The sequence below is a fragment of the Rhipicephalus sanguineus genome, chromosome 2, assembly GCF_013339695.2.
Source record: "Rhipicephalus sanguineus isolate Rsan-2018 chromosome 2, BIME_Rsan_1.4, whole genome shotgun sequence".
NCBI lineage: Eukaryota > Metazoa > Arthropoda > Arachnida > Ixodida > Ixodidae > Rhipicephalus > Rhipicephalus sanguineus.
The window spans coordinates 228,806,665-228,814,152 of record NC_051177.1 but is presented as its reverse complement, the minus strand read 5'-3'; the positions used below and the strand labels follow the sequence as shown (position 1 = coordinate 228,814,152).

General features: G+C 48.0%; 1 non-coding gene across 1 annotated transcript; it reads right to left on the bottom strand.

The window, feature by feature from the left end:
* Positions 1-2,347: 2,347 nt before the first annotated feature.
* On the bottom strand, positions 2,348-2,420 carry Trnap-cgg (transfer RNA proline (anticodon CGG)). The gene has a single exon. It is a non-coding gene; the product is annotated as a tRNA-Pro (tRNA).
* Positions 2,421-7,488: the final 5,068 nt, after the last annotated feature.

Genomic DNA, 7,488 nt, shown 5'->3' with positions numbered 1-7,488 from the left:
CCGTCCACACAGGCTGGGACCTTCACAATCCAGCACAGTAAGGTTACAGTCGACCTCCGCTGACATATAATAAGCCTTCATTGCCAATGTGCCTAACACGGGCAGTTTCCCTAAGTAACATGAAAGTTTTAAGTGAGTATTCTGCAGCTGGGGCCAATGGTCGCGATGTGCCTCATACGTTGCTTTAGAAACTATGCAGACAGGAGAGCCTGTATCCACGTCCATCTTTATGGTGACACCATTCCACACGATGAACTTCCTTATGGGTGGAACCAGAGGCTCCATACCAGTGACGGACCAAATTTGCAATGTGCTAGAGTCACTGTCATCACTTTGTTCTGAATTTTCTGTAGTTAATGCTACCGTTTTTCCGGTGCCGCCCGTCTTTTTACACATGCGAGCCAGGTGCCCTTGCCGACCACAACTGTAGCATCGACGGCTCTTTTGAAAGCATGTAGAAGCTTTATGACCGTACTTGCCGCAGCATTTGCATTGTCGCGGCACATTCTTTTGCTCAGTCCTTGTGGTATCGGACGCGCGCCGTTGGCTAACTTTCAGAACAGTTGAAGTATCATTGTGCTTATCTATCTGCTGCGAACCGTCTTCTGCGCTTTCCGCAGCCAAAGAAAGGGCTTCTGCTTCTTTAAGAATCAAGTCACTTTTCGCCAGCAACTGCTTTTGCAAACTTTTTGAGCGAACGCCACATACGATCCTGTCTCTCAACATTCTGTCTAACATAGACGAAAAATTGCAGTTCTGGGCAATCTTTCTAATTTCAACAATGAACGCTTTCACGGACTCCCCTTCCTCTTGCTTACAGTGGAAAAACTTGAAGCTCTCCTGAGATTTCGTAAGGCGTTGGAGCATAAAAGTCATTCAGCGTTGATACCACCTCGCTGTAGCTGAGAGCGTTCGGGTCACGCGGCGCCACTCTTCCGCATAAGACTTCTATCGTCTTAGACCCCAGCGCAGCGATCAACAATGCCCTCTTCATAGCTTCATCAGTAACTTCATTGGCTTCAAAATACGCTTCAACTTTTACAAGATAAGCGTTCCACTTATCTGTTTCTTGGTCGAAATCCGGGAGCCTGTGTGCCATGGCTGTCGCTGGGTCCCGCGCAGAGTTAGCGTTGCAGAGCTCCTGTCGTATAGCCAGCGTTGAAAGGCCAGCGACGCAGGGCCAGCGTCGGCATAGGCGTTTTCCGTGGGTCGCTTCTACTCGTCGCCACTGTTACGTTGGCAGCAGAGACGCCGCCGGAGACATGAACAAGTCGGTGTCACCAGGCAGAAGACCGGCGTTTATTGTGCGCTTCTAACGTATATCATGAAAGGAGGGGAAGGGGGCAAAGAGGGAACAAGGCAAGAGAGAAGAAGCATGCAAGTTCTCTCTTGCGTTCACTTCGGCAAACGCTGGCGTTGCAACAGAATATATGAGGGGTTTGGCAAGGTGCTAGTGTCTCTTTTCGCCTATAGCCGTTTCAGTAAAGAGGCGACGGCACTGTTGTCATTCGGGCACGTGACCATTTAAAAGCAGAAGAGGGCAAGCTATTCGAACGTGCTCGGTTATTATAGTAAACGAGTAGAAACAGCAACATGTGCTGCGAACTACAAGTGGGGAGTACCGTAGTCTGGACCAATGTTGGTGCCACGATTCGAGAAAAAATGCAAACGAACAAAATAACATGTGCAAATGACTTGTATGCTTTGATGGAAGGGCCGTCGAGAAAGAGAGCAAAAAGCGAACGGGACATCTACACCGCCATTGGAGAGAAAGTAGCTCGTGGGAACGGATGTCTGAAAGAATAAGAGCTTAAAATTCTCGAGCACACAAAGGGAAGAAAGAAGTGACGCTACTAAAAACGCGCTGGGTATGACGAAAATAAACGGTTGTTAGTAGCACCAGCGCTTCGTCTGTTCTCCTTTTATTGCGATAGCAATTATATGGACAGTCTCGGCTCGTTTTTGCCGTCGCCGTCACCGCCGTCATGCTGCGTATATGCGTAAGTATATGTATATATATATATATATATATATATATATATATATATATATATATATATATATATATATATATATATATATATATACACGCATATACGCAGCATGACGGCGGTGACGGCGACGGCAAAAACGAGCCGAGACTATATATATATATATATATATATATATATATATATATATATATATATGAAGGAAAAAAGTGTTAATTTAAAGGGCTCGTTTTTCTTTGTTGTACACAATATTAATGAGCACCAACAGACAATAATGCCAAGGAGAGTATAGGGGATGTTATTAGTAGTAAAGGTAATGTACATGTGAAGAAAGAAAAGTGAACGAAAAGATAGCTTGCCGCGGGCAGGGACCGAACCTGCGACCTTCGAATACCGCGTCCGATGCTCTACCAACTGAGCTACCGCGGCGGCCATCCCCCGTCCACTTTATAGGCTATATATGTACATTTAAACGTGGGAGTGTCAGTCAGCGCCGCCAGTAGCCATGACGGCGAGTGTGGAACACTCTTTTTCTGCCTATTGGCGTCACGTAGAACGTGAACTTATTACGAGCTGGCAGCTGACCAATAATCCCTCGCATACTACCTGAAAGCATCAAGTCTGCCAGAACGAGACCCTCGCTATGAATGAAGGAAAGAAGTGTTAATTTCAAGGGCTGGTTTTTCTTTGTTATACACAATATTATTGAGTACCAACAGACAATAATGACATATATATATATATATATATATATATATATATATATATATATAGGATCCCAAAGAGAAATAATTCCGACAAAAGCTTCGAACCAGCGACTTCTCTATCCGCAGCGCGTGGCTCTAGTCACTATGTCACGAAGCGCAGGTCGTCCAGGTGGCTAACGGCGAGCGTTATATACACACCCTCTACCGCAGTACTCAGAGACGGCAGGCGCCTATAAGCGTTTCTTCATTACCAGCGAGATGGCGTAGGAGCGCAATAAGCCCACTTAAAGGCGTCGGCCAGCTCGCCCCGCTCCTGCGAACGCCGTTCTCTTCGCCCTACAGGGAGTGCTCGCATTCCTCCACTTATCCGAGGAAAGAAGGGAGCGGGCGGGGGGTTGTCTGTCATGTGCTTTCCCCGCGATGTCCGCGCTGAAACCACAGAGCGTACGAAGGTCCCTTCGCTCGCTGCAGCGGCCGCGTTTGCGAAAGGAGCACGCTGTTCAAACAGAAACATTTGTGACAGTTCACGCTCGTCCCGTGTGTACCTGTTCGTTCGTTTCGTGCGTCCTCCTTTATGTTTGAGTAGTGCGCTTCAAGTGTCGAGCTGTGACGCACGATAGTTCGCGCTCGTCTTCTGTGTGTTCTTTTCGTGCGTCCTTTGCGCTTGAGCGATGCGCTGGAAATTTCAAGCTGGTTTCCGTTCTTCGCGTTACATTCCAATTTATTGCTATCGCATTCATTGCTTCGCCGTTGCGGCGGAACAGTGACTTTTTTGTGCTCGTCAATTTTTAGCGCTTATCCTTCCAATGTTCATGGATAACCGCCTTGCCCAACAGTCTCTTCTGCTTCAGCGGATGTCGTCTGCTACGAAAGCGAGTTCCTCCCGGCGCGCGGGCCCGCTCCTCGACTCCACGCCTGCAGTCACGTGCTCCTCACGTCACTGCTGCTCCATTGATTGACCTTGGGCAGACGCTCTGCCTCGTGCGAATTGTCACAACTGCGACGATGTTCATCGCAGCAACGTCCGGACGCTCTAAAAATTTGTAGTGGGCTACCACGACGGTAGCCGCTCCGCTTTTCAAGCAAAATCAGTGTCATGTGAAACAGGCTTTGCAATCAACGTTCACTGTTGCACCTCGACCCCCTCCTTCTCCCCTCCCGCTTCGCTTGAGGCTCTTAAAAGAGGGGCGGGGCGTATCCTCTCTGCTTCAGCAGCATTCGACGGCAGGCCTTAGATACGGGGGGATGTGATCGAATGCGCCATACAGAAATGGGCCAGCTCTCTTTATCCATGCTTCAGCCGCATTCGTCGCCCCCACAAGTGCGCTTTTACCCGAGGGTAGAATACACAATTCGCGGGGGTATGTTATCTATTTGAACTATTGAAGACCCATGACGGCGACTCCGACAGGCAAAAACCGGTCGACCGCGTCCTTATGATTGCTATCGCAATAAGAAAGTACAAAGAAAGGAAGAACGAAAGATAGGAAATAGAGGTAAACAAAGAAGGCCAGCTCCGCAATTTACTTCACGCTTGTCACCGCTACTGCGAAGCTGCCTTAATTTTTTTTGTCATTTGTATTCGCATTGTGTCGTTCACCAATAATGTGTGTAATGCGAATATTTGCCTTTTCGAAGCCACGAATACGTACCCATTGCTGAAATCGAGTTCGCAACGTTCCTCTTCTAAACTGCGGGAGCGTGATCCAAACAATGATAATACAACGGTCACATGAAAACCTATCATGCAGGACGACAATCAATCAATCAATCAATCAATCAATCAATCAATCAATCAAACAAACAAACAATCAATCGCTTTTAGTTAACTGCTGCTTGAAAACAGGAGACAGCAGTTAAAGATGGAGTAAAGCCTGAGGAGGCTCTAGCCCATTCATAGAGTTCAACGCAGAGAACTTCACAGTATCTCGACATGCGACTCTTAAAACAATGTAATGGAGCGGAGGACACTTATTGTTATCACGGAAACGACAAGCTTGGAAACAAACTAATGCTTGGAACGAAATGTTCAGTTGCTCCCAGAATACTCCCGCAATGCCGGACACGCAGCCCCTCGCCGGCGGAGCGCGCTGATGAATGAAAAATTGGGGGACCATTAAACTTCACCTTTAAAAGTTGAACGCTTTAGTTAAATCCGCACGCACGCACGCACACACAGAAAGACACACACGCACGCACACACACACACACACACACACACACACACACACACACACACACACACACACACACACACACAAACACTCAAAACATACCTATAAGAAAGGTAAAGGTTTCTGGCCTCTCCAAGAGCATTTTTAGGACAACAGTGTGCTGTGTGTCCAAAGTACAAGCGAGTCTTCTATGCTGGTGCTGTTGATAGGGGAAACTGTAGACAGTCCCGCGCAGCTCTGTTCCCTCAGCGTTCGTGCGCGTTGAGTTGACTAACTGCACACACAATGATCTGACAATTTCAGTCACTGCAGTCAAAGTTCTTGCGAGTGCACAGAATCCATCGCAAGCGTATAATGAGCCCATCGTATGAGGGAACGTCAACACACGTGGAATTTTTTCGAATTATCTATGAACCCTCTACGTGTGTCTTAGAGAATGCGCGCACAAATTAGGAAGACAACTATGTTCTTCATGCATAACCCGCAGCCAAACAGTCAAACCATGGAAAATACAGCGTCAACACACAGGCGAGCAGCTATTCCGTACATGCGAGGTGTAAGCGAAGCCTTAGCTCGTGTGTTTACAAGAGGTGGTGTGAAGACCGCCCACGTCCCAGTAAGAAATCTAAGGGTGACTTGCCTAATGTTAAGGATCCTCTCCGTCGGCAACATTTCTCTGGTGTTGTCTATAAGATTCCCTGTACCGACTGCGAGTGGGTATACGTTGTCGAAAGCTGAAATTTCTGCAGTCGTTTGAAGCAGCACGAGAATGAGGTCGCCTAGGGCCGAACATTGACGAATGCAATGGCAAAGACTGCCGAGAAGACGGGCCATGAGTTATGCTTTGACAACGGCGCATTATGCAAAGGAGAAAAATTTGACAACGAAATTCAATCTCGAGTCACTAATTCGTACAAGTAACACAATCAATAATGCATCATCCGTCACTCTAAAGCAATTTTACTGCCGGACTTTGCGTCATGTGCTCAACGCCACATGAAAACCTGTTGCTCAGCCGTCATTCGATTGGGAACAAGGGATTCGCACGGATTCCGAAACGTGATTTTTTTTTTTTTTGGCATGGGTCAGTGACCTGTTTTTCAGCAATATCTTCAGCTGACCAGACGGCATGCCGTCCAACTCTCGACTAAGAATATTGTGAGCGCAGTCACTGATTTTTCTTTGTCAACTGGACATATCGTTCATTTTTACAACTTCCTCATCGGCATATATAATCATCAGCGTGTGTCAGCTCGAGCTCGACTCGAATAAAGCGGTTCATCTTAAGTGGTGGACGCTGCCTTTCTATCGCCCAGTCCACTCGCACGTTTTCACTGGAGCTCCGCTCGGGTTGTCGCGTAATACCACCTGCCATGGCTGCTCAAGAAAATGCTGGTTCCGCTCTCCCCATCAACCTCCGCCTTCCGCTCTCCCCATTAACAGCTGCCAGCCTCGTCCGCCACTGCTCTCTGGTGTACGGAGGATGTGGAAGACTGACTACAAATATTCGACCTCATCAGCGATTTGAACTCCACTCTCTTCGCCTGTGCTATGACAACTCGGACATTCGTCTTCCTGCGGCCTTCGATTTACGCACCCTGATCCGCGGCATCGTTTATGAAGAGCTTCACGTGCGTTGCCCTTCCTGCACTCGGCAATGTCCTCTACCTTCTGCACCAACAAACTCGCACGATATCATTATGCACGAGATAGCACCCGCATCACGCCGAACTTGTGTCGACGGTCCTTGCGGTCGTCAGGTGCCAACGTACGCCGACGCTGTGCCGCTCCCTGCATCTACCGCCGTCACTGTGCCTAGACGCCGATGCGTCTACAGGCTGATCATAATGCACAGCGACCTCCTCGACCCATCTGTTACTATTGTGGCTACCGAGGATGCTTCTCTCGGTTTTGCAGAAGGTGCCAACAGGACGAACAACGTGGCTACGCTCCCGAGTAACGCGCACGCGTCCGTCCAACCACGAGATACGAACGTACGCCCTACCACTCTTCCTTTCGCCAATCACCCTCTCCTCCTTACAATGTTTACAAGCCTGGGAATTCTAGTGCGTCTCGTCGCCGGTCACCATCTGCACGTCGCCGTTCAGTGTCGCCTCAGCGACCCGCCGCCAAATTCTCAAACGCCCACTCGAAAAAAATCCGTGATGTTGTTTTAGGAGGAGAAACTGCACACACCGGATAGCCAACAATTCCTCCAAAGCTACCATCGAACCTATTAGTGGAATTAGTAGAAGTTGTGCGCAGGGTGTCGGAACGGAACGAAAACCGAAAACGAAAACCGAAAAAAAAACGATATTTTGGACCGGAACGAAAACGTAACCGAAACTTTATCTATTATTTCGTTCCGGAGTGAAAACGAAATTTTTTCAATCGTTTTTCGGTTCACGAGAAAACTTCGCAATCCGGAGCAACTGAGCTCGTGCAATGTGAGCATATCTCAGGGTGCGGTATTAGCGCGTACCTCAGGCAGGAATTCCAATGCAAAGATATGTTGAAATTGTGCAAAAAACGAAAACAGTGGCAACCAGAGATGTTTATATTAACGCAAGTGGATTTTCGCGCGCCTGTCACGCAGACCAGCCTGAAGTTTGTTAC